This window comes from Siphateles boraxobius, unplaced genomic scaffold (assembly GCF_051911475.1).
Source record: "Siphateles boraxobius isolate OS27281-9 unplaced genomic scaffold, OSU_SipBor_1 77, whole genome shotgun sequence".
NCBI classification, from domain to species: Eukaryota; Metazoa; Chordata; class Actinopteri; order Cypriniformes; family Leuciscidae; genus Siphateles; species Siphateles boraxobius.
In genome coordinates this window covers 12,122,312-12,150,292 of record NW_027509205.1, presented here as the reverse complement: position 1 = coordinate 12,150,292, position 27,981 = coordinate 12,122,312, and the positions used below count along the sequence as shown (strand labels likewise).

The following is a 27,981-nucleotide window of genomic DNA, read 5'->3' as shown; positions in this document are numbered from 1 at the left end:
TTATTTTGCCTGTGTGGATGATGACCGAGGAACAAATGGCCCGAGCAAGCAACATTCATTTCTGTCACTCCCTTTTGTTGTGACAAACACCTAATATTTTAAGCTAAGTGTCTTCTTTTGGTGTATTATTCATGCAATGCGATTGAGAGGAGACAACGTGTTAAAGCCCATTATGTTAGAGGTGATTATACTCACTGAATCCGGTGTCAAGGCTTTCTGCTTGCGCAGGGCAAAGGTGTCCTCGCATTAAAAATGCTTACATGTCAGCAGGGCCATATGGACAGTGCTTTATCACTTTGTCAATGCAAACGTTAGGAGTGATATTCATCAGTTTGTCAATTTCTATTGTTCTCAACGGTTTGTGCAATTGTTTGTGTAGTTAAGTTTGCATGGAATGTACTAAAGTATTGTCTTTGTTCCAATTATTCGTACACCCCTCCCATTCCAGTTAGGCAGCAACAGACACCAAAGAGAAACACATTCTACCTGCCCTTTTTGATGACAAAATATTCTTGTTTATGTCACACTGAGAATAATGTTGCTGCTGGAAGTTCCCGTTTATACGAGCTGTTGTTTTCCTCCCTCTTTTAATAGCAATGACCAGTGAAAAAATTCAACCAAATATGTGGACAGAAGGAAACTAATTGCTTTAAGTGGTTCCACCTAGCAGTATGGTTCTTCTAACCTTGTCCTACATTGCGATTAGCTTTTAATGTTTCATAATTAGTGATGGCACTGGAGAAGAAGTCAGAAGGCTAAGGGTTTGTTGGGTCTGCCCTTGAGAGCCGCTCTAATGAATCAATGGATGGCAATAATTGTACTAGTCATTACTGAATCAAGTGATCTGCAGAATAATGTATTGATTTTTGCTCTTTCTTACTACATAATTATTCTGTATCACAGTATTGCACCATCAGGGGAATCAACTGAAGGGCAAGTAGAATCTGTTTGGGAGTTTTGGATCTGTCTTGTTCGTTTATGAAATAGAGAAATTAAAAAAAAAAAAATTGAGATTTTTTTTTTAAGCTTTACATTAGAAGTTGCAAAACAATGTATAAAATGAAGCTTTATCAATCAAGCGGCTATTCTATGTGTACACTGTTTTTCTCTCTTTCATAGTTCTTGCGTTACCTCAGATAAGTTCTTTTGTGTAACGTGATGTTCAAACAAACCATTTAAAAGTGATGAACCCAACAGTCTGAACCGCAGAACATGAGCTTTACCTCTGAACATTGTGGGCTTGTGGGACTACTTCATCATTAAATATGTACCGTTTGTAACCGTATCCCACAGGCAATAATAGGATGGGGATTTAAACTATGAACATGTCTTTCAATATTTATCAAACAGCAGATTTGAAATATAATTTCATCACACTTTAATAGATACATATGTGAAAGGTTATCCTTATGTTGTCTTTTAAAATGATTGTATGTAAAGACACCTCTAATAAGATGTGTTGGTAAAATCATTAGTATTATTTATCATTAAGCTGATATTTTTAGTTCTTAAAATTCTCTCCCCTCTCTCTCTCTCTCTCTCTCTCTCTCTCTCTCTCTCTCTCTCTCTCTCTCTCTCTCTCTCTCTCTCTCTCTCTCTCTCTCTCTCTCTATATATATATATATGTACACACACACACACACACACACACACACACACACACACACACACACACACACACACACACACATATATATATATATATATATATATATATATATATATATATATACATACATTTTTCAATTAATGTTGATTCGGTTGTAAAATATTTGCAAAAGTTGATTTCACAAGATTATAGACTTACCTTGTTATTTGACTATGCTATTGATTACCCCTTATTCTTTTTTATGTCGAGCAGGGCACATCACAAAACTGCTAATTAGCAATAATCTGTTTGTCAATAATTCACAAGAGTGCAGAATTTAGATAAGGAGAAGTTCAGGTTGGAAATGCACTATCACAGCTCTTTTTGTCCCTTAAAGGGTCATGAAACCCTAAACCAAATTTTCTGAGATTTTAACAGAGGTATGTGTGTTGAACACCATTGAAGACAATGTTAGCATCTGTTAGATTTAACAGTAGGGTGAAAATGGTTAAATTCTAGTTTCCCCCCGCTATTTTCGTCTTCCGGGTTTAAAATCTTCATCGCAGGCTGTGACTAGGCAGAGCACAGTGTAGTGCGTTGATGACTCATCGGTCTCTCATAATTATTAATGAGACTGAGTTTTTATATCCTATGAGAAGAGACTGTCTCTTAATTATTCATGACACCACGTGGATCTTTCCACAGAAATGTCAAACTGTGATATCGCGTAGTAAAGGAGAGAGACAATCATGGGACGCAAGTGTATATTTTCGTGGTGCAAAAAAGTCAAAGTGGGTTGAATATATTTCCCTGCGATGCTGCCAGGGCTGGACTCTGGCTCCGGGCGGTTGGTTGGCCATCAACCACGGACACATCTAATACGTGTGGCGCAAACATTTTACCCGAGAGAGCTTCGAGAACTGGAGAATGGTGGACTTCGGCCTTGTCGATGACCAATGCATTACGTCTTGCGAGTAATGCGGTACCAAGTCCTGAGGACTTTTCTATCCCTTCAGAGGTATGTATGTGTGTCTAAAATGTAACCCTGGTCATTTTACTTGCCTTTTGTTAAATAAGCGATCGTTATAAACATTTTAGATATTTCGATAATATATAAATTGTATGCTTAATGCGGGAGACTTGTGAATGTGTAGTGTTGACATGCGGGCCGGGCGACACCGTGTGGTGCCTGTGTGTGTGTGTGTGTGTGTGTACGTGCTTGCGTGCAGGCAGGTGAGCCTGCGAAATGATTCGGGGTCAGAGAGAGAAGCGGTAGGATATGTGTTTGGACGAACGACTGAAAACTCTGAAATTATTGTTCATTATTGATCGTACATTGTACAGAGGTCAAAATGATTGTACAAATACGATAATTATCGTACATCTGGCAACACTGCTGGCTGATGACAGTTCCCAATCTCCCCTGCCGTGCCACACCCACTCCCTCCCTTCTTCTCATAGCCATCCACGCCCATTTAAGTTGCATTTTTCAAAAAGATTTTGAGCTAGACTTGAGCTGAAAGAGGGGGGTTTCATGACCCTTTAAGGCCCTTATTTTGATGTATAACCTTCATGATTCTGTATTATGAAAAATAAATAGCTTCAATAAAAATGTGATTTAAGGTCATTTTAAGTTTTTTACAATGTCTGCATGTTTAAAAATCTAATCTTTAAAATGACAAAAAAATAAAAATCATGTTAACCATTTTACATGCTAAAACAGTTAAATTGCATTGAAACATTCAAAATGGTTTATAATGGTAATTAAACTGCAGAGGAGAGCATTTTTTCATAGATTTGATTAAAACAAGTGTCGTCAGGATTGTGAATTCAGGAGGTGACCTCAAGACACCCCAACAATGTCATGTGAAAGAACTGAATAAAAAGTCCTATATCATTCAGTGCAGTGCAGCTCAGATCAATACCACGGTGCAATTAACCTGACAGGGGCGGTGGAATCCATTCCGTGTTTTCCACCTCACCTACTGTGCTAACTGAGATATTCAATTAAAGATTCCTCTTCCCTCTCTGAAGCGGCTCTCCAGGGCAGATCTTCCGAGCGACCCGCCCTATGTTAGAAATAGGAAAATCCAATAATAACAACACAAGAAAAAAAAAAAAATGAAAAAAATGAGGCAACTTTGATCACGCATGCTCCCTTGTCATCCACCTTATGCACAACATTTGTTCTAAGTTGGAAAGTCGCGGAAAAGCCAGGAAGTAACGTTACAGGTAAGACTTTTGTTTTTGGATGAAATACAGCCTCACTTTTCAAATGTAACAATTTGTTTATGACTCCAGTGAGTTTGATATGATCTGGTATTTGTGATAGAATAGATCGATTGTGTGTAATTCAGTTATTGCGTTTATAAAGCTTCTGTTTTGAATAGAACGCGTCACTTAGTGCAGAACGTGAGAACTGAAACTCTGCGCACCTACAATCACCTACTGTACATGCGGGACAGTCGCGGACCGGTTCAGGGAATCCGCGCGCTGTTTTCTATACGTTAGTCTAAAAGTAGTTCACAACTTTTTGATCGCCTCCGATAACTCGTGACTTGCCTGTCCTTACCTGTCCGCTCGATCTACAGTTTTTTAAAACAATGAGATATTTAGCCTCTCGTACACATACTTTAATATACAGATCTGTAGCCTACAAGTCGTCCTTTTTTTCCTCTGATGCCATTCTAGGTAATGTAAATATCAGTGTAAGACGAAAGAGAGTTTGACATTGGAGGTTTTATGAAAGCTTTAAATGATACCCACAACGTGTTCGGGCACTAACAGGTGTAAGCCTCGCGAGTGCAAAGTGAAAGCATAGTGAACAAGTATGTAACTTACGTAGCCTAGTGTCTTTTTGTATATGATTTCTGTCAGTAATTTAGTATTTTTTCGTGACGCCTGACTTTTTTGTGATATTTTTGGGTTAAGTAAATCTACAATAAAGTGATAAATAATGCCAGTATTTTATGACAGGGTTTATAGTCCATTTGATAGTAGCCTACTGTACAAACTGTTGTTATGGATACCTCCATATGCAAACACAACTTTTTAATTTAGCGCACTCTAACTTGTAATTGGGTGGAACTTTTGATTAATCTGATAAACGAAACAGAAATTTACTTAAATAATTAAGTAAAACATTTTTTATACTGACCACCCAACTTTTTGTTTTGGTTTCCTTTGGAGGGATTCAAATCTTAATTAGTTGCATTTGGATCACGAAACCACACGTTTGGAAGCTTGTCATATCATCACTGTATATTTCAGGGAAATCTAGTCACCACTGCTGCCAATTGTTTTTTAAATTTAATATATAATATTATAATATATTATAATATATAATATAATAGCCATTTTTAATGCTCTCAGTGCCATGCTCTCAATCTTAAATGAATTGTTAGATATTATTTTTATTCTGAGCAATAGCCTATGTTCCATTGCATCTTATGAAGTCAATATAGGTCATTAGAGGACAGCAGTAAGGTAGAAGGTAACTTGCTTTCTGTTTCACCTGTTTAGTCAGTTTGTCTTTGACAAAATTAACTTATAACACTACACTGTTCATGTTACACGTATTGCTTTAATTACTAGCAATAACAATAGCTATATGTACACTGTAAAAACGATTGCTGTGTCACAACTTAAAATTCAACATTAGAATAAGAAATAATGTGTTGTTTCAACTTCAAAAGGTACGTAGTTAACTTTAGTTTAGTTAAGATGAATATTTAATCAATCTCAACAAATTTTAAGTTGTTATACCAACTAATTGCAGCAACATTTTTTACAGTGATCTCCATAAAATAATTGTGCATTAAGTACATAATTAGGATTACTCAGCGTTTTAAATACACCGTTTCATGAAGACTAATGTAATGTGTGATCCAGTTCTTTCAAGAAAACACTATCATTATTATACAATATTTCAAAACAATTTCATAACATTTCCTCCTTTCTTTTGGATTTACTGACTAATAAAAAGTATTTACTACAGCTTGTGTTTTCTAACTATTTTAGTGGTATTAGTTTGTGAGGTGTATTTCCTTTCATTATGTTTGTTTGTGTTGTGTCTGAAAGCAATAGCATGTAAAAAGATCACTGCCACTTTAAACCCCAGAGTTCGCATATTCTCGCTGGATCTTTCTGCTTTGCTAATTATTGTGTTGTTTTCTGAGCAAATATGTCATATCCATGGCGACCAGGCAGGTTTATTGTCTTTCTCATGCAATGGTTCACATAAGTAATTAATTACTCTCTTTTCTCTCTCCCTGTCTCCAGCAAGCCAATCAGTTGAGGGGAAACATCTCGTGTTTAAAATGCCTGTGATATCCAAGAGAAGGTAAACAGAAACCTTGATGTTTAGAATATAAGTGTTTGTGCGCCCTGAGCGTTTCGTGTGTGATGTGTGACCGCTGTCTGTGGTGTGCGTCTGCATATCATACATTATAGTTTTGATCGTTATGCAAAATTATACATATTTAATAAGTAATTATGTGTGAGGACAGCCTTTTTGTGTATCCTGGTCTCTTACAAATGACAAGCCTTTGTGTCTAATCAATAGAGTAATGAATGAATTCAGCATATTATAAAAAGCCTAAAAAGTCAAATTATTAAAGCTTTTTGAAATACATTAAATACATTCGAAACCTTCACAGGTTGCTTGTAATTGGTTATTAATGTGTGCATTATTAGGGACAAGCTTTGTTTGGGGCCCCGTCCCACAGTGTTGATCTGTAACATGTCTGTGGAATGTGGTGGCATGTGGCTCGTGCCTGGAGACGCACTTCCATCTGGACAGCCATCCAGCTCGAATTGTCAGAGCAGTTTTACAGGTGTTGATCAGTCTCGGCGTCCATCTGCCTTGAATATTCCCTTTTTTACCTCTCCATCTCCATCTCTGCTATTCGTACTTTAAGATGTCGCGTTTGATTTGCTTTAACGTGCTGAAAGTTGATAAATGATGGATTTAACAGTAATACTAAATGCTTTCTATAGTAAAGTAGTGGTGAAAACCTTTTCATGTCATTTTTGTGATGTTTCTTTAACTTGCTTCAGTCAAAATCAAGGAGGTTTCGCTGAATTACAGCAAGTGTCAAGGAGCCGGTGCTACCTAAGACCTGCTTTCTTTGTTTCTCTGACCTTGGCTTTGAACCCGTATAACCCTTGTGTTCAAATGTACATTCATGATTCTGCGCTATGCTTGACAGCTCACGAGATGTAATGCAATTGCTTTTTTTACACCACCACTTTGTAAATTGCTCGCTGTAATGATTTGGTATCTGTATTCACACTATTGTGAACCCTTGTAAAATCTTCCGTTCTCAACACGCAGGCATGCATAGGCCACATGTTTGTTTAATAGTCATTATTATTTTTGTTTTAGTGCACTGGAAATGTCCTCTTTGCATGCTTGATCAACCAGTGGGGAAATCTAATATAATTGAGGTTCAAGGTGAATTGCATCCTGAGCATTTCCCCTTGACAGAAAGAGCATGCATATACTTGAGCAAAAATAAACAAATCACGCTGACATCAGTAATATAGGCTTGATTTTGAAGGCATGGAATAAGTATCGATTTAAGCCTTCACTTCATAGATGAAAATGGCCTTTTTGGTAATTTGTCCTGGGTCCTTTCAATGCTGGAGGAGGCGAGCAAGAGAAACGGTTGGGGGGTGGGGGGTGAGTAAGTGAGAGAGAGAGAGAGCTAACAAGACAGAGAAAGGGACATACTGCCCCTTTCCGAGCTCATTATCATTCTTAATAAGTCTTAAGGAAAGAAGGAGCAGTGAGTGTAAATGCAAGGTAATCCTAACACTGGCCAAGGTTACTGGGGACAAAGGCACATGCACACCCCTCCCTGCTGGTTGCACTGGGACACAGAATGAGCCGAACCTCCAGCAGCAGTTACAGAACCCTGCTAGAAGTGCATGAACTGATGCTTTCTATGCTGTAAAAAATTTTTTGTATGTAAACTTGAGCTTTAGGTGTTAACCATTAAAGGATCTGGTTATAAAAATATTTATTATAATATAATAACATATATTTAACAAAATATAAATAATTTATATTATGTTATATTATACACCGTAAAAAATTAATGATCAATAAGATTAGATAGTATTACATCGTTTTAAGTCATCAAAATAAGTTAAGCAATTTTCAACTTTTTTATGTTATACAAATTCAACTCATGTTTTTAAGTCAGATTAATGTAATTTAAGTTGAAATTACTTAAACATCCAAGTTGATTGTACTTGGCAGCAGTTTTTTTTACAGTGTATTATATTATATTATATTATATTGATGTAATAGGGATGTTAACGTATGTGCAACAGAAATTTTTTGACAAATTTGTTTTTAATTTAAATTAAATTAAATTAACTTTAATAATATTGCAATCAGGGTCAGAACTAAATGGGGTCAAAAATACCAGAGAAAGTGACAAAAATGACACAGAAATTCCCTTTCATTTTAATATATATATATATATATATATATATATATATATATATATTCTAGTTAATTATTGTAATGTATTTAATTGATTAAATTAAGGCATTTTATCTTAAATGATGGCACTTACAGTGTTTTTTTTGGTTCAAAATGGGCTTCATAAATGTAAAAAAACAAAAAAATATTTATATTATTTATATAAATATTGCAACTTTATAAATAAGGTATTTTCTGACGCTGATATATGAGTGATTAATTATTGAAAAATCAATGAAATCATTCCAAATCTCAAATACGCACCTTTTGATTAAATATTATTCAGATCATGTTGAATTAATGTTTTATTTCGCATAAGAGCAGTTTGTTAATGCTGCACTCCGCGGTATTAAACCAGCACTTATGTTTGCAGTGTGTACTTGTTTGCTGTCAGGTATTTATTACAGTTCTGAGAGGATTAAATGATTGCATGGACAAAGCTGTGTTTAGCTTACTGGCGAGTTTAGTGCATCATCTGGCTGTCTTGTTTTGAATGCCCCTAGTTTGGAGGTCTCCCTGATCTATTTGTAGGCCTATTTCATGCCCTCAGAATATTATACACATCATGCAGTGCATAAATATCATAATGAATAGCAGTATAAAAGCAGGTCTTGATTGACTGCAACACTCAGTGTGAATATGCAGCAGCTAAATGAACAAACACAACACAGTCAGATCTGTTAAGCAGAGCTGCTGGCCTTTATCTGTTTCTTCAGCTTCCCTCTGTCACTTAAAGATGATTTACTCCCAAACAGATGTTTTGAGTCTCACCGTTTGTTCTATTTCCTGCCCTTTCAAAGGTTATGAGTGAAATGCAAAGCTTCAGCAGCGGTGCCCTCGGCCCGTAATTGCCCGTGTTTGTGCCACTGTTATTTTCTGGCTCAGAGATGGAAAATGTTGAGAGAGCAGAGCGCCGAACCTCTGGGAGCGCCTCGGCTTTGCACTGGTTGGCGATATACAGCATCGGTCCAGTCCTGTCGGAGCTTCATTCCTGTTACAGCGCTCCCTGTAGTCTCAACCCCTCCCCGGTCCTGGTTAGGGTTTGTATGGCAACCTGCTCTCATCGCCCCCTGGGGCATCCTGGGAGGCAGAGAGCCATCGCCATGGTGATCAGAGCACAGAACCTCCGCAAAGCAGTCCATTGTGACTGGCGCGCGTTGAGGTGAGAGGAACAAAATGTCACAGCAACAGGTTTTTTTTCTTTTTGTTGTTTTTGCCTTTAATGCCCGTAGGGGTTTGTTTAGCCTTTGATTCATCTGTGCTGCCGTCTGCTAAACGAGTTGTTTGTGATATCTGTTAATTGCCTCTTTTAAGTCATCCGTTTTGGTGCACGGTAGAAGGGAACGGGAGGAAGTGAAAACAAATGAAAACTGAGTTTGCATTCACCAATCCAGAGGGATGAGAGAAGGGTATTATCATGAGATGGTTATCACCCCGTGATTCATTTGTTATTTTGTACTAAACTTTTTTATTGTAGGTGAATTTTTTTTTCTTCTGTTTCAAGTATTTGAAAAATGCCCTAAAGTATTCAGGGATTTTAGTCAAGTATGAATCTTATAAGTGAATTCCCAGCTCTCACAAACCAAACCTGAGTGAGATTCTAGCAAAACTACAGGTTGATTAATTTTACTTGAACTCCCAATTTTAATCTTCTTCTGAATGGATGTTGAAAAAAGTCTATTTTTTGCTGTTGCACTGAGCATATGAGATCGGTTGTTCTCCACTAGAGGCAGCAAGAACAAATGAAATCCTGCTGTAGGCTGATGCTGAGAGCCCCTCACAGAACACTAAAGTCTTTCAATTACTGCAGAGAAAAAGCTCAAACTTATTTTATAAAACCTAAAGTACCACTGAGATTTACCTCAAGCTGAACCGATCTAAGACTTATGCAAAAGTGCAGTGTAAATCTGTTCTTATTTAAAGGGATAGTATGCTAAAAAATGAAACTTGACATCTTTTATTTGTATTATTTACATGTAATTAAGTTTGGAACCATGTGAGGGTGAGTAGATTAGCATACTAGAGTTCATGGCTCACTTTGTTTTACCAAGGAAACATATTTCTGTGTAGTATTTAAAAAAAACATGCATTTAAAAATGTATGTATTTTAGCACCAAAGAGATTGGAAAGTTTTTTTTTAATTATTTGGTAAGAAGACTGGGTTGAAATGGATTGAAACATTAGGGTGAGTAAATTATGACAGCTACTAATAGTGGTAAAAGTAGTAATAAAAAAATAATAATTAATGATTACACTTTATTTTGCAGTACGTGTACTTATAGTTAATTTACCCAAGAAAGTACTGGTAATATAAGGATTTAGTGATAGGTTGTGGGTTTATATATATATATATATATATATATATATTTAGGTTCTTGCACTGAAAATCAACTTGACTGGAAATATGAGGGGCACGTGCTTCTGCACTCTTGTTAAAGAAGATGTTTCTTCATCTTCCTCTGTGGTGTTGTTTATCATTTGCTGTTGGGGCTTTTAGTTTATGTTAATTGATGCACGTGCAGTAGCAGACATACGGTGCGCTGTGACAGGCGGGGCGGGAAGGCCGTGGCCGAGGGACAGGTCAGAAAAAGGGGCTGCAATCAGCGCGTCTGAGCGGGAGGAAGGCGCCTGTTTCTCCTCTTGTAACCTCGAGGAGGATGTGGGTTGCATTCGGTGACAGGTTCAGTGTTGAGTCTGGCCTCTGGGGTGGGAAGGGACTGCTGCTCTCCTGAGGTGCTCAAAAGTCTAACACACCTCTGACTTGTGCTGCACTGAGCCAAAGACTTAGCCTTACTCTGTTCTTCTCCTGTTGCATTTGTTGCCATTTATCTTGAACACAAATTTTTTATTTATTAAACTTTCTATTGTGGAAAGTGGTTTCATACACTAGAAGTGGGTTTTCTTAACATTAAACTAAACTGAAAACTCAGTTTGAATCGCTTGCAGTTAATTACTTATTGGCATTATAGCTCACATTAGCATGCTCAAGCATAAAAACTACTATCTGAAATGTACTGTATAGTGGTGTTTGTTTGAACATTAACATAGCATGAACATTAACTTCAAATAACATAAATGTACACTATGTAACTCTTGGCCTTCTAGCGGTTAAAAAAACAGGCATTTTGCGGAAGATTATTGTTTTGGTAGTGCTTCGGCTCTGCGTGACTGTGCAGATGAATATGACCTTTCACAGTAGAAAAAGCTTCACAATGAACTCTGTTAAAGAGCTTTTATATATATTATATATATATGGCATTGGCAATTTATCTGTTCGATAATATAATAAAAACAGTAGGGCTGCAGCTATCGATTCTTTTTGTAATCGATTAATCTAGCACTTAATCGATCGATTAATCGAGTAATCGGATATTTTTTTGTGTGTGTTTTATTAACATAATAGTTATATTAAACTTGTGTCTATTTCAGTTAAAGCTGTTATAAGTTATATACTATAAGTTATATAGTATGCAAGTTATAAAGCTATCTCATATGTGAATTTTCCTTTAAGATGTTATAATATAACCACTCTAAGCATCTAAGCATATTTGTGTATTCTGGTAGTTTAACGCTGAAGAAGAGCTGTAACGTGACTTGTTGTTGAACACGCAGTAAAAGCTGACGCACTTTTTGTTCCGTGCGTTTTAACTGAAAAATGAGTACTCTGAATCTTTATTAAAAACCAACAGGCTGGGGACTTTAATTTTTTGTTGTTGTCTATAACTATTTGGCAGACGTGAAATACAAACAAGGTCTTGCAAAGACTGCAATACAATATTTGTTCCTCCATCACGTCCCGGTGTGTACAGTGAATGCATGCTGGAATTATTGTTGCGTGGCTATAAAAGTTTAAGCATATGTGATGCATTGCTGCAATTGGTCTGACTGGCGTGTGTGTGTGTGAAGGGGTTCTTTTTTTAGGCTATACTCTCTTGCAATTGAACGAGATAGTTACGTTTACTACTTAAAAATGTAATCAAAGCTAAAAATCATATCTAGTCAAACCGCATCACGACATCGCTACAAATACAGTATGGGATTAAAATCAGCGAACATCAATAGGCTTAGACTACGTTACCTTGTTTCAGCGAGTTAAGTGTATAAGTGAATTAAGTGTGTAATGATCCCACACTTTAGACAATTTCTGCCGTTTATTTACATATTTATTCTCCGCCATCGCGCCAACTAAATTCAAAATATATGCTTCCTGAACAGGTCCGTGTGAATAAACGGTCCGTGTGAAACAATCAAATCCCTGCGTGTCATATAGTGCGCGTCATAGGAATTTAACGGGGCTTCGAGGCAGAGTTTTTGCCTCGAGGAATTTTTGTAATCGAGTAACTCGAGTAACTCGAGGAATCGTTTCAGCCCTAAAAAACAGTGACTTTTCTGATTTCCTGTCTGAAATTTTGCCGAAATATGACCGTATTTTAATTGTGTATGAATATTCATGTATGTTGTCCTACAAATCTGCTGGCAAAAGACTTTTTAAATCTTATTGACTCTTTAACCTTACACAGTTTGTTTCTGGTCTGACACAGGTCCATGGTCACACATTAGACCTTGTTCTGTCATGCGGTGTACCTATTTGTAATGTAGACGTCTTCTCTGTCACGCACCTGTTTTATTTGACGTTTCTCTCCCCTATCGAAACGTTAAGCAATACGCTAGACCTCGTATCTGCAAGATGATCAAACCCACCACTGCTGCGCAATTCTCTGGTGCTTTTAATATTGCTAGGGAGGCTATGGGATCCTCTGTTTGTCAAAAAACAGTGGAGTTAATCTCTTTTTTTATCCACTTGTTGCAACATTCTTGACACCATTGCCCCATTTAAATCAATGTGTTCAAAACCCAAATCTGGACCTTGGATAAATGACTTTACTCGGGCTGCTAGACAAGAATGTAGGAAGGCCGAGCGCAAATGGAAAAAATATCATCTACAGGTTTCTTGTGAGATTCTTAGAGAAAGCTTGCAAAATTATCAGCGAACTGTTAAAGATGAGAAGTCTAAGTATCTCTCAGATTTTATTTTAAATAATTGCCACAAACCTCATGCTCTTTTTAAAACAATTAACTTTGTTCTTAATACTCCCCAATCAGTCTATCATGTAGCATCCAATGAGGCCTGTGAAAAATGTCTCCATTTTTTTGTGGATAAGATTGTCTCAATTAGAGAAAGTATCTCACTTCCTGCTTTTGACCCCTCAGAGTGATTTCCACAGAGTGTGCAGCTGTTTTCACCCGATTTGAGTCTGTATCCATCGCTACTCTCACAAATATTGTTACACATTTGAAACCTTAAGTCTGTCCGACTGATATTGTCTCACCACGCCTTTTTAAAGAGGTGTGGGACACTATTTGACCTAACATTCAAGAAATTATAAATAGTAGCCTTACTTCAGGTTTTGTACCAGCCTATTTTAAACAAGCAGTGGTGCAGCCACTCATCAAAAAAACAAAATTGGACACTTCAGTACTTTCAAACTATCGCCCTATCTCTAAACTCGTTTTTGTCTCAAAGATTTTATTGAAGGCAGTTCTTTTACAGCTGCAGTCCTTTTTAGATACACATGGTGTTCTTGAGGTGTTCGAATCGGTTTTAAGACATTTCATAGCACTGAATCTGCACTTTTAAGAGTTTTTAATGATCTTTTAATCTCAATTTACTGGAGATTATGCAATTCTTATGCTTTTAGATTTTACAGCAGCATTTGACACAGTTTATTTGACACAGTTGACCACAACATCCTTATTTCTTGCCTCGAGCATGGCGTGGGGATTAAGGGCACTGCCTTAGAATGGTTTAGGTCATACTTGTCAGACAGAGATTTTTGAGTCAGTTTTGGTGGCTCCATTTCACCTTCTGTGTCCCTCACATGTGGAGTTCCCCAGGGTTCGATTCTCGGGCCAATCCTTTTTTCACTCTATTTGTGATCTCCTTGGATCAGTCTTAAAAAGACATAACATCAGCTTTCTATTTCTACACAGATGATTCGCAAATCTACCTGCCAATCAAAATAAATGATGGTAGTTCTTTAACAAGATTAGTTAACTGTTTTAATGATATTAATGCCTGGATGGCCTTAAATTTTTTAAACTTTATCGAGAGTAAAACTGAGGTCATGGTTTTTAGACCCAGTTGTCTACCCCTGATGTCTTACGAATAGACCTGGGCATTTTGCAACCTTATGTTAAGTCTGTTGTAACAAACCTGGGAGTTAAAATGGATTGTGATTTTAAAATGGAGAAGCAGATCAATTCTGTTGTGATAGCCAGTTTCTTTCAATTTAGGCTTCTTACTAAGCTTAAGTCCTTTTTATCCTTCACAGACTTTGAGAGGGTTATACTAGGGCTGTGTTGAAAAAATCGATTCACCAATTATGAATCGATTTTCATATTAATTTCTAAAGATCGATCCGTAACTCAGAGGATCGATTTAATAATAGGCCTACATTTTCCCCGTTAACTTTAACTTGCTGCGTCATTGAATTCACGCATGCGCGCGAGGTGGAAGGACATTAAAACAACGAACATGGCGGTCAGTAGCCTAACGTTAAGCAAGCGGTTGCTTTGAAAACTCCAGAAACGCTCAAAGCTGCGATCTGTCTTATACCTGGAGTACTTGAAGGTTTTCACAAAACTGTGACACACTTGTGTTTTCTAAAGGTTTTGTAAGTTAAAATTTTATTTACTACTAGGCTACTGTATCACATGCCGTTTGAACTGATGCGCTACAGAGATCTGTCACATTTAAAAGCGCTAAAACGTTGGAAATATTGACAGAATCTGACAGCTGAGAATTTGTTCAATATCAAAAGTAACCTTCTCTGTCTAGTCTGTCGGTGTCAGTGTCCTCTTTGTCCGCGATTTTTCTCTGCATGAGAAAATGCAGTGGTCCAATCAGTAGTTAAGAGCCTGAATTTGCTTATAGTAATTCGGAAATTAGTGCACATGAGTGGAAAAAAAATACAGCACAGAAGAATGTTTAATTTAGCGTGAGATTTATTTGTTGAGCGTGAGACCGTGAGATTGAGGCTGAATGCGTGAGTGTCACGCCAGATGCGTGAGAGTTGGCAACCCCGACTCCATTAATTTGCAGTTGAATGTCTATAATAATAGTATCAATATGTTGCATACCTGTAATTCAGATAACAGCTGGAAAAAAATGCTTTTTTCAAAAACACTTATCTAAATCTCGAAGATCGGATCAGATCGGATCGAATCGAATAATGATAATCGATTCAAGATCTTGAGAATCGTAATCGAATCGATTCTTGAAATTGCAATCGAAACCCAGCCCTAGGTTATACATGCATTTATCAAAACACGCCTTATTATTGTAATGCTCTGTATGTAGGTGTTAGCCAGGCCTCCCTCTCTCATCTACAATTGGTTCAAAATGCTGCCGCTCGTCTCCTTACTGGAACTCGTAAGCGAGATTATATCACCCCTGTCCTTGCCTCTCTTCACTGGCTCCCTGTTAATTTTAGGATTTGTTTTTAAGATTCTGTTGTTTGTTTTTAAAGCCCTTCATGGACTAGCTCCAGTCTATATCACTGATCTGTTGAAGCCACATGCTCCTTCAAGGTTATTAAGGTCCGCGAACCAGTCTCTTCTTGTTGTCCCTAAAACACGGCTCAAGAGCAGAGGGGATCGAGCTTTCTCAGTTGCAGCCCCGAGACTGTGGAATGAATTGCCTCTTCATGTCAGACTGGACCCCAGCCTTCCGGTTTTTAAATCGCGACTTAAAACACATTTTTATTCTTCGGCTTTTAATCCGGCATGAGAACTGTATGTTGTATCTGTCTGGTGTTGTATTTTGTCTATTTATTGGTTCATGTCAATGTACAGCACTTTGGTCAACCGGGTTGACCATAAAGTCTGTTTAATTGATTGATTGATTGATTGATTGATTGATTGATTGATTGATTGATAAAAACAGCATCTCCGCATTGCTTTTGCAACATTTCAAATCCCTCAGTTCTCGCCACCTCCGAAAAGCCAAGCCAATGTTGATTCTAGTTTTATTACAAGCTATGTCGCGTTCTCTTTGGCCCGCGTTCCTCTTTCTCACCCAATCAGACTCTCCTTTGTCCTTGTTTTTTTTTAAACGGGTGATTTCCCCAGAGGTTAAAGATTTCGCGTGCTTCTTATCAACTTTTCTTGCTCGTTGTGACAACTAACCTATGGAACTCCCACACACGCGTCAAAGTAGCCGGAGTAACTTTTCTCTATTTACGGGTATGATGAGACACGCATGGACCATCGGCTCACATAATGAGATGTACACATGTACGCAATTTCCCGTAAGAACTATCCCGCTACGTCTAAAATATAAATACTTATAATAGGCTTACTATAGTGAATGATGATGTATTGAATAATTAAAATATAATATATTTAAATAATATAAATAATAAATAATACATTCAATAAATAATACATTCATTTAAATATTATTATATTAAAATATATATTAAACTATCATTAATTAAATATATTAAGACAGCTATACATTTTAAGTGTATTTCTTCACTTCAGTTTTTTTGTCTTTCTCTTTCTTTTCATATTTTTGTTTTAAAGATGCAATGATTTCAAAGCTTCTTCTTTCTCAAAAGAGAAAGTGTAGTGTCAGCACTGACGCCTCTGTTTTTACTCTCACCTTCAGCAATTGGATACTTGGCCTTCTATGTTACGGAACAACCTTATTGACCGCTTATTTGTCCGCTCCTTTTTCTTCCTTGACGGAGACCTCAGCGGTTGCCGTCTCAATCAGCTTGTGTGGTAATTCCACTTCAGAATTCCACTTGGCTGTCTGAGTAAATACATTTTTTAGCATTTATTAGTACGCTGTGTTGCCAGAAGGAATTCCTCCCTTCTCCTGTAGCCACTCCAGTAATTAGCAAATTGATTAGGAGAACTTCAGCACACCTCCTTGGTTCTTATCTCCTCATTCTAGGACAGTATTGCAGTGCCATGGGACGGTGTAAATATTTTAAGGGGAAACCCTCAGCAAATCTCATTAATGGCTGTGGGGCTCTGCAGCTGTCTCCTGTTGAAGATCCTAGCCAATTTTCTAAACTGTGATTAAAGAAAAGTTTTGTATTATTTAAACATGCTGAATCCTGTGGGTTTTTGCGGTGCCACCGAGGTCCTCCCTAAGCATTTACGTGTGTTTGTGTTTTTTCTCTACTTTCTCTTCCCCGCTCCCTTTAGATCGATTAGTTTTGATTCAAAGGAGCTTTGAACGTTGTGGTCATTCTGGGATGCATTTTGCAAAATGTGACAAAGACCTCTCTTTTATGTACGAATCCTAATTAAATTTTTACCCCATCCCTACGCTGCAGACGCAAAGACTTGGTAGCAATTTGGCAGCTAATCACATTGAATTTTAAATGGGACTGTTTAAAGATGGCTTTAGATGCTCTCAGGATGGCATACTAGTGCAAATTAAGTCAGAATAGCATGCTGTTTGGAGAGAGAAACAATAAAGCGAAATCCACATCACAATTGTCTTATGCATTTACGTCAGCAGACGTCTTGCACTATCTGCTTTTCTCATTTAATTATTTGAAAGGAACAGGTAAACAATCAGCTGTTTTTTTAGTAAATGGAGACAGGAAAAACGCAATTCTTTTAATTATTCTGCCTGTTATGTTATTCCATCTTGTCCTTACAATTTATGTAATTGAGGGAAAATGCACAATCTAACAAACAGTAAGGCTGCTTGATTGGTAAAAGGATTTGGCACCGTAGAAACGATTCATCACTTCTAATTTGTGAGTAAAGCCTTGGTGAAATGGCAAACTCTTGTGGAAAAGCTTGTCAACAAATGTGTTTGTGCATAAAAAAAAAAATCAACGAAGAAGCTGTCCTCACACATTTAGTATACATCATTAAGTTCCTTGTAGCCAATCATATTGCCCATTCACCCAGCATTCCAGAACATATTAGTGACATCTCGTTAGCAGAAAAAAGATATCTGAGGGAAAAATTACCGAGCAGGTTTCAATTGTTTTTTGTTTTTTTCCTTTTCAAGTGGAATGACTGGAAAGAGCAATTCGCACGAAATGGGATATTTGTGCCGGTCTTTCGGTCTATTACATTTTGTTCAAGAGAAGCTTATTTCTTAAAAAATGTTTGTCATTTGTCTTTCCTTATTTAACTCAATGTTTTTTCACATCAACATTTTGTAAGTAGTTACAACTGAATGAAAGCAAAGAGCATACAACAAAGCCTTTTATTTAGTACAGTGAAGGTTTTTTTTTTCTAGTGTAATGCACTTTGTATGGAATAAAATGGATGGGTAGATTTTTTTGATTGATTTGTTTCCTAACAATCACATTAATCTTGCATTGTTGATGTGGTTTCTGTAAAAACTGTCCCGGAAACCCTTAACTGCATAGCGTTAAAGTAGTTTTTGTACTCCTTGTACCATAATGTTTGCATTAAACATGCTTAATAGTACATGATTATTCTCAGAAGAAATTTAAAGCTCAGGAGACTAAATGGCATTCTCAGCTATGATTTGTATACTGTAAGTATCAGTTTTTAGTCAGACGTTAATATTCCTTAGAATAAAAATAGACATAAATGAGATAATAATTAGAGCTATAAAATTATTGTGGACAGAATAATTCATATAATCTTGGAGGACTTTGATGAGAAATGAGTTCATACTGAAATCTCTGACTTTGGATTGCGGACTTTTTGTGTCTTGGCAAATACGAGGTCACAGTTTGAGACACTGTTGAAATCTCTTCTAAAACCCCTGAGGAGAAAAAATAAAGAAGCAAGAAATTTTTGCTTGGAGAAACAATTGACATATTAAAGAGATTTTATAATTTTTCTTTTCCATGGGTTCAAAAATGTGACCTGTATAATATGGGTTTGAAAATGAGAAGGGGCCGGTATTTAAAGTTTCCATTTGAGCAATTGAGATTTCATTTGTGATAAAGAGATCTAATTTATCATTATTCTTTGAAAAGTGAAAAGTTCAAAAAGTGAAAATGACCTAGGCTATGTAATATATATTTATTTGACGATGAGAAGGAGCTGGTAACTAAAGTTTATATTTACTCTCCATATCTATTGTGGACTAGGAGAAACAATTGAGATTTTAAAGAGATCTAGATATTGTGGAAACTGACCAATTTGAGCGTAATAAACTGCAATTCAGCTTCAAGCTAGAAACCTGTGATACACCTATGTGTAAAAGATACTATAAACAAGGCCTTGCAGTTAAAACATTCTCATAGTGTCGGTAAGACATCACCTTAACAATGCCAGGCAGCTACTGCTTGACTCTGCTGTGTGATCATTATGGGAAAATATATATATATATAAAAAAAACGAATGTACAAACACATTTTTTGCGGTTTATTTTTACAACCACACCTCAGCATTCTGTACTATTGATCTAGGGTGGAGAAAAATATGGGTGGGGAAGTGAATTTTGCCAACATAATAGGCTCATCAACTAATATAAATGAACAGATAAAGTAAAAAAAAAATAGTTTGTTGATTTTTAGAATGATCCATTAGCTTCACGCTATAGAAGATGTGTGCAAGTTTTATTGGGGTTTAAACATCAGAAGCAGCCTCTGCTGTCAGTCTCTTCTAAATCCACATTCCAAACACTCCATGGGTCATCTTGCTCTTTAGCTGATCTATTTTGGGCCTTGTGATAGTGCTATACTGTATGTAGGGACACAGACAGGAAAGACACGTGTTTGGCCGTGCTCGAAAATGTGTAGTTCAATTTCAACTGGCTGCACCTCCCCCTATCCCTGAGAATTCATTGGCTGCTTTTGGACTCGATATCAGTGGCATAGCTCGCCTTTATTTGTTGTCGTTTTTTCTAACCTCATAGTTGGAAAAATATGTTTTGAGAAGCAGTAGCAACAACTAAACCACATGACATCGATTTGCAAATATTGTTTCAAGGCTTTATAGTGCAATGTAAATTAGTGAATTGATCAAGATGATGACTGATCGTACCACAGTGATAACGTAAAGACACACCTCATGGTAAACATCCTGTCAACCAGAGCTCACTGATTCAAGTTCAGATCCACACGGCATGTTGTTTGTTCACATCACAGTAGTTTAACTGTGGTGATACTAACACACAATACTTGTTATTTGAGTATTAAGCAAATTTGCATCAACTTGAGTAGTTCTCACAAGAAAGTCAGTTTATTCACTCTTATGTAATTCCAAAGGCGTATGACTTTCTATTTTGTGCGGAACAAAAAAAAGATGTTTTGTGGGATGTTCAAGCTGCTCTATTCATACAGTGAAAGTGAATGGTGACCAAAGATTTTTTTTTAATCAATAATGGCTTAATTTACAGTATGTTTCTCACATAAATGATCATATATTGTCATAAGATTTAGAATTTAATGAAAGTTATGTGGACTACTTTTATGATGTTTTTATGATGCTTTCTGACAGCCCTGGTCACCATCCACTTTCATTTTATGGAGGATAGCAGCGTGAACATTTGTCAACATGTCTCCCTTTTGTGTTCCAAAGATGCATAAATGACATACATGTTTGGAATGACGTGAGAGTGAGTAAATTATGATAGAATGTCATTTTTGGTTAAACTTTTCCTATAAGTACAGTAACTCATCTTAAATGAGTTTTGCATTTCAAAAGAAAACTTCCTTCTGGTCGTGCAAATCGTTATTCACCCTTTAAAACAATACAAAAGAATTGTTTAAAAGGCGGTAGACTTCATCGTTTTTAATAAAAAAAAACTGACTTGGTGAAAGTTTAATTAATAAGGGGCTTAAATCTGTGGGAAGAGGAGGGAATAGGGTCTTTAAGGGGTACTTATTTTTCCATCTGGGCTATCCTCCAAAAAAACTAGTCAATTAGTCTCTTAAGCTGCAGAGACAAAAACGTTATTAGTTCTAGCAAAAAGAATAATGGGTTTAGAAGGTTTTGCTTGAGAGGCAGGCAAAACCCCAAGCTGAATCCTTAGTATTCAGATTTTTTCATTTTCACATAATCGTGAAATACCAAGCAGATTATTATGCATGCAAGTGTGTTTTTTTCCCTCTCTAATAAAAGGCAGTTGGGAAGAAGGCCTGTCATGGTTAACAGACACAAAATAAAAGTTCCATAATGGGTGCTCAAGTAATCATTCAGCCGGATACCTTTGCAATATGTTGGCTTTGAAGTTTATGGATTTTTACTTTGAGAAACAGAATAACTCCCAAGTAACTCCTTAACTGCCACGCAGGATTGAATATGGTTTGACCATTGTCTGTCAATGTTTGTGCAACCTTTTGTTTACTTAGTTGGTTAGCTGCCAGTCTATTTAATGTTTGGGAATCCTTCTGAAATGGGGTATTATTGAAGTGTAATTCCAAAATAATTGTCTTCCCTGCACGATAGCTACATACATCAACCACACCCTTGCATGCACTTTCAGGATATTTACCCTCTCTCCATCGGATGCCCCCAGTGTCAGGCACAAGGTAATCCTGTTGGCACGGTTCCTCACCTGCAAAGTCTGGAAAGGTGGGGGCAGGGGAGCGGGGGATGCTTTTTATATTCTAGACTCCTCCCTTGCTCCCATCTGGGCCCCCGTAGTTCCGACCGGGCTCAGCGCTTGCCATGATAGAGATACACAAACAACATGGCAAATGAGCAAGACCGCGGCAGCAGACACACACCCGCCGAAAACATTTACAAGCTGAATCTGCAGGGCTCCCAACTCTCACGAGTTCACTGTGAGAGACACAATTCTGTCACTTTTTAAACGCTCTCACACCACACATCCATTTTCTCGCGCAGAGAAAAATCGCGAAGCAAAGAGAACACTGACACCGACAGACAAGACAGAGCAGGTTACTATCGATATGAAACAGATTCTCAGCTCTCAGATTCTGTCAGTTTTATTACAAAATTCAAACAATAAACACCGTTTTGGCGCTTGTAAATGTGACGTGAAAGAACGCTGACAGATCTCAGTTCAAGCGGCACGTGAACCAAACATCTGTTACTCTTTACTACAAACTTACCGAGATGTAATAAAATCGATCGATCAGTGTTTTTCAACCGTGGAAAGATGTCCATAAAACAGCTGGAGAACAAGATATGCCACGTAACGTTATATTTACCTCAGGATGGCTTTTAATGACCCATAGCACGCATGTTAGTTAGACGCATTATAAAATAAAAAACGCATTATATTTAATTTGAGTTAGTTTTAACCTTTAATAATACCAGCTGACAGGGCTCTCTGTATGTTTACAGCATTAGGTGATTTTTTTTTTTGGGATAACAATTAACACATTAACGTATCTACTTTTAGATAGTAGTATATACGATAGTTCTTAGGTAGTAGTACGTAGCTACTACGTACCTATTTATCCAAAGGAATTTATATTGAATCAAGCTCAGAATCAAATCACAAGAATTGAATTGAAATTGTGAAATTTGTGTTAAGCAATAATAAAAACAGTAGCAAACCAGTAAACTTAATAAAATTATGTTTAGTTACCAAATCATTTGACTATCACAATACACTTATTGTGATGCAATTTTTTTGTTTTTTTTACACATCCCCCCCAATCCCAATCCACCCATTTTATTTTATGTTACATTTTCATTGTTTTCAAAGACAGGGCCTGTCCTCTTGTCTTTTTGGCTTGTTGTTTCTGATTGCACTTTAATGGAGATCAAATCCCAGAAGGGAATATTAAAACAAAATAAATTTAAAACTTGTTTTGAACAATTTCTTTGTCATCTGCAGATAAGATTTTAAATCGTAAATCGGATTTTTTTTTTAGGCCATATCGCCCAGCCCTAGCCTAGGGCCTCTCTGGGAATTAAATACGTTTAACCTTCAGCTTGGCTGTGGGAGCCTTAAATGATAAAAAGGTAACCGGAGATCAGTGCTCATAGATGCCAACCACCTTGCCTTTGAGACTCTTGAGTGATATTTCTCTTGCCTGGGGTGACGGTATAGATTAGAGAAGAATTGCGTAACAGAGTCAGCGTCTTTGGTGCCCAAAGTGTGTCCAGCTTCCGCACCATGGGCTTTGATTTTCTCTCAGGAGCACACAGAGAGGCGATTGGCTACATAGGATCATCAAAGAAATTAATTGTTTCCCCTCGTTGGCAAGAAGGTGCTACTCTCCCAAATCGAGTGCCTGCACTTGGTTATTACACTTTAATGGCTTGCTCGCCAAACTAACCATATATTACTGCGTGTGCAGACTCAGATCAGAGAAGATGAATAGGCTATTAATTAGAGTTGCGCAGAGAGGGCACAGGGGAGAGACTACTCATAGCCCTGCAATCAGTGTCAACGGGGCCCTTCTCTCTACACACTAGCCAGGCCATCGCCAGGTCAAACGACTTGATATCAGACTCTCGGCGCGCAAGCCAACAAGGCCAGACAGGCAGAGCGTCACGGATGGGACGGTACGCCAGGTAGCTTTAAATCGATAATGGAGCTCTAAAGCTGGCCAAGCTTAGTCAACAGCATTCCCTGACTTTAAGGCTGAAAATGATGCATTAAATATTTGACAAGATTTGCAGCAGAAACGATTGTTTGGCTCGCGCGTCTCAGAATTAGCTTTTTATAGCAATTAATTAAAAGACTCCGTAGGAGACGTTCCATCTTGCTCTCGTAGTCACTGGATAAATAACTCAGGGAGGAGGATATATGTCCCTTTATTAGCTGACATGATCTCGGCAGCATCTGTAGCGGGACGCTGTCTGCTCGCGAGCGACTTTGCGGAGAAGTTGCGCACCATCATTCACACTGAGTGTTGTCTTTATGGCTTGTTTTGTTAAAATCCTGTTTTTTATTTTTTTATTCAAGGTGTCAGAGTTATGGCCTGTCTATGCAAATGAGGCAGTTTTGACAGTTTGTTATTCATGTCATCGCCTTTTTAAACACTTAAGGGACGTAAATTTGCAGTTGACAGGCTGCTCTGAAATTGCCACTAAATATTATTAAATATTTTAACAAGTTCCTTGTAAATATGTCTTAAATGTTTGAACGATGGGCAGCAAGAAAAATGGCCTTGCATCAACTTATTAGAGGCAATAAACCAGATGTGATTTATGGCAATAGTGGAGCAACTTAGGACACTCATTTTTCCCCCCGTTGCGCTTATCCTCTTTTCCTAGTTTGTCCTGATGCGCTCAGTAAACAGCTAAGCATTGTTTAAAACCCAGTGATTTTTATAAGTCATGGGACATTGGGGTGGGAGATGAGAGGGGCAGCCCATCAGTACAGTAAGACAATCACACTGATGGCGTGCCGAACACACTTTTAACATCTTTTGAAGTGCCTTTTATCGTTTACTGTGAAATGCTTTAAATTTTGTGGTGCTGTCCAACATGAATGATGATAGTTGTTTAACACGCCATTGTATGTTTACATGTTTGTTATGACTGTGAGTGTTCTGTTATGATTACCAGTATGAAATCACTTTAATTTAATGGAGTGCTGCCTGAGATTAGAGGGATGTGGTTTAGTTATATGTCCTCTGTAACCAATTTTTAAGTCTTGCCATGGAATTTTCATGGCTTTCTCATCAATATGTCTAATGCTGAACTATGTGATTTTGGGACAAGATTAGTTGCTGTAGTAGTTAATGTTTACTGTGGTTCTCTTCAGATGTCTGTCACGATTCACAAATAGCAGTCATATAAATCAGAGGTAGTCCGTTCTGGCTGAGAAAAGTCAGTACGAGCTAATATTGTACAGATATTGTATTACAATTATTACAGATACAGATATGGAGGACAGGTATAAATGTATTTATCATAATCAATAATTGTGAATTTGTAGAAGATTTGTACAGCAAAAATAAGCATACTGTAAAAGATTATTATCTTAATATTTTTGTGTAAACCGCAACACATTTTTTTTCAGGATTCTTTGAGAAAAAAAAAAAAAAAGAACAGGATTTGTTTAAAATAGAAATCTTTTGTAACTTTATAAATGTCTTTACTGTCACTTTTGATCAATCTAATACTACAGTACATCCTTGCTGCATAATTATCATTTCTTAAAAAAACAAAATGTGTTGATCTCGAACTTTTGATTGGTGTTTATTATTGATATTTATATTTGTATGTGTTTTTATGCATAATGTAGTTCATACTATGGTGGGAGGAGCAAACGACATACACAGTAGGTTTGGCGTCAAGCCTTCAAGAGGCATTTATTAACATAAAAATATACCTAAATTGTCCAAAAAGGGGAATAAAGTGTCCTTGAGAATTAAAGTCCTTGTACTAGCAGGGAAGGTAGTGCTCCGATGGGTTGGTCCAGGTTTAAGAGGGGTGGCCCAGGGCAGGAGGGGCGACAGCTTCTCTCAGCCTGATCTCCCTCTCCTCTCCTGGACCTGCGAGGACACCGGTGTGCGTGGGGAAAAGAGACCGGTCTCTTGAGGAGAAGTGCGGCATTTAACAGCGACTGTGACGAGGCTCCATTCAATTCAGGTGCTGCCAGTCCTGGTTGTTACAGCGCCCCTCCTCTCTCTCACATCCACTCCAGTCGGCAACCTGACGAAGGGCGGCGATTTAAGTGACGGCGTGGCGATGATAATAAGGGGGAGGCAGTCTTTCTGTCACAATATACATTGTTTATAAGTGTATAAATTAAATAATTTATTGTTTAATAATAAAAGCCAGCAATATTTTACAGGGAAAATAATCAACACATCATTTTGTAACGGTATGCAGCTTTGAAGTGAAGCTGGATATTGTTAGTTAGTTATTCTTTGTAATTTAACTTGAAATATTCTTGTCCACATGTTCAGTCAGGGCCTCCTTACCGCCGCAGCTCTGGGGCCTTTACTTAATCGTCACATCATGCCACTAATTTGTCTTATTAAAAAGTCCAATAAGCTTCCAGATTCTTAAAATAGCTTAGATGATGACACAATAATGGAAGTGGGTGCATGGTTTGTGGTCATCGCTAAACATTACAAGCTGGAAACTGGGAGAGGATAAATTGACTGGGTCTTGTGTCTGCTATAGTGCTTAAGTCACAGTCAAATAGATTTGATCCAGTGTTTTGTAGGAGAATGGTTTGTTTCCTTCTCTTTGAATTGAATCGAACTTTAAAAATAACTTTGTGATTTACTGAAAATATACACTTGTTTTGATGGAACATAAACAATGATTTGATCATTCAGTGGGACTCAAAAGACGAAACTGAAACATTTGTTTATATTTGAAAATATGAAATTCTGCACTATTTCTGCACTCCATTGTACAAAAAGTCAGTGCTCAATTACAATGAACAAATGTCTATTAATACTAAAATATATGCAAAATAGAAACATTTTCACTAGTGGTCTCAGGCTTTTTGGCCCCACTGTATTTCATCAACATCTAAATAATGTGACCATCCCTTTCCAGCAGAGATCATTTGTTTTGCCAATATTTTCCCATGTGACATTGATGTAAAGCCGATTCCATGGCATTAACAGTTGTTGTTTGACTGGTTGGTCCCATAAGGGGGCAGCTGTATTTCCTGTACTGACCCCCTCTATGTGCGCAGCTCTCAAGCGCTGTCCGGGCGCATCAGTCTTTCCACTTGCAGTGAGGTGACGGCTGCCTTGTCAGCAGAGCACATCGTCTCACTCCAAGCCCTCTTCAAGTTTTTTGCCGGCTTGGCAGAATACGAGTGTCCCTCGTCTTCCTGACTGTAACCTTGCCACCAGCTTGTGTCCCTGCATGGTCTACACACTTGAACAGTGATGACTCAAGCCACACCAAGTGCACCTCGGGGGTAGACAATAAGAAATGAGGGGGGAGGGAGGATGGATTTAATGTTGGTTGAGGGTGGGCTTTGGGACGCTGGACTGAAAGCTTGGGAAGCTCTCGCCTCGACTCATTTGATTAGCCTGTCTCTTGCACAGGAAGTGCTGAAAGGCGCTGGCGATTGTATCGCTACGAGCGCTGCTGTCCGTAGATCTGGAGACAGCTGCCGGTCCTTCCGTCCAAATGCCAAAGTGGTCTTCAATTCAGTTAGAGTAGCGCTGCCGTATCTCTCCACAAACTTCCCCTTAGGTCGTGATTAGCAGGGTTAAGCATGAGGCGCTTTGTGTTGGTATTTCTGTGATCGCTCGTGTGCTCTGCACATGAATTTTTTAAACCATTTATTTTCCTGACACCACCATATGGTGCTGCAACTTGTGTGTCTTCAGTTTCAGTTGCACTAGAAATATGGAGCCTTGATAATGTTACAGATTCTCTGTTTTTACATCAAGCACTTTGTGGACTTTAACAATATTTTGACTGAAAACCTTGATTGCATTTGTTTTGAACAAAACAGTTTTATTTTAGTATTATTTATATATTTATTTAGTTTTAGTGTCATTTATATACTATTATAGCATTTCTTAAATGTTTTGAATGCTTTTTTTATATTTTTTATATTAGTTATAAATTATAGTAATTTTGCTATGGTCATTTGTAATTATTTACAAACTAATATTTCTAATATTTTGACTGAAAACCTTGATTGCATTTGTTCTGAACAAAACAGTTTTATTTTAGTATCATTTATATATTTATTTAGTTTTAGTGTCATTTATATACTAGTATAGCATTTATTAATTTTAAATTATAGTTTTGTTACGGTTATTTTTAATTATTTTATTTATTTATTTTTATATATTTATTTATTTCATATTATTCTAGTTTTCCATTTCTGTTATTTGCTAAGGCCAGATGTCTAATTTTCATTTAAGTAGTTTCATTCAAGGTTTTTCACCTAATTTTAATATATATATATATTAAAATTAGGTGAAAAACCTTGAAGCTTTAAGCCACTCGAGGCTACTATGCGTTACAGTGTTTTTACCACAGATACAGGCATCTAGAAAACCCCTTACCTGTGGTAAAA

General features: G+C 37.3%; 1 protein-coding gene across 3 annotated transcripts in view; it reads left to right on the top strand.

Annotated features, from left to right (window-relative positions):
- Positions 1-3,550: 3,550 nt before the first annotated feature.
- Positions 3,551-27,981, top strand: part of casz1 (castor zinc finger 1) — a 196,886-nt gene continuing 172,455 nt past the window's right edge. For 2 of the 3 annotated variants that reach the window (XM_077218159.1, XM_077218158.1), the window contains exons 1-2: positions 3,551-3,820; positions 5,870-5,930. The gene's annotated coding sequence lies outside the window, so the exon portion shown is untranslated. The remainder of the gene's footprint in view (positions 3,821-5,869; positions 5,931-27,981) is intronic. The other variant, XM_077218154.1, reaches the window with a different exon arrangement.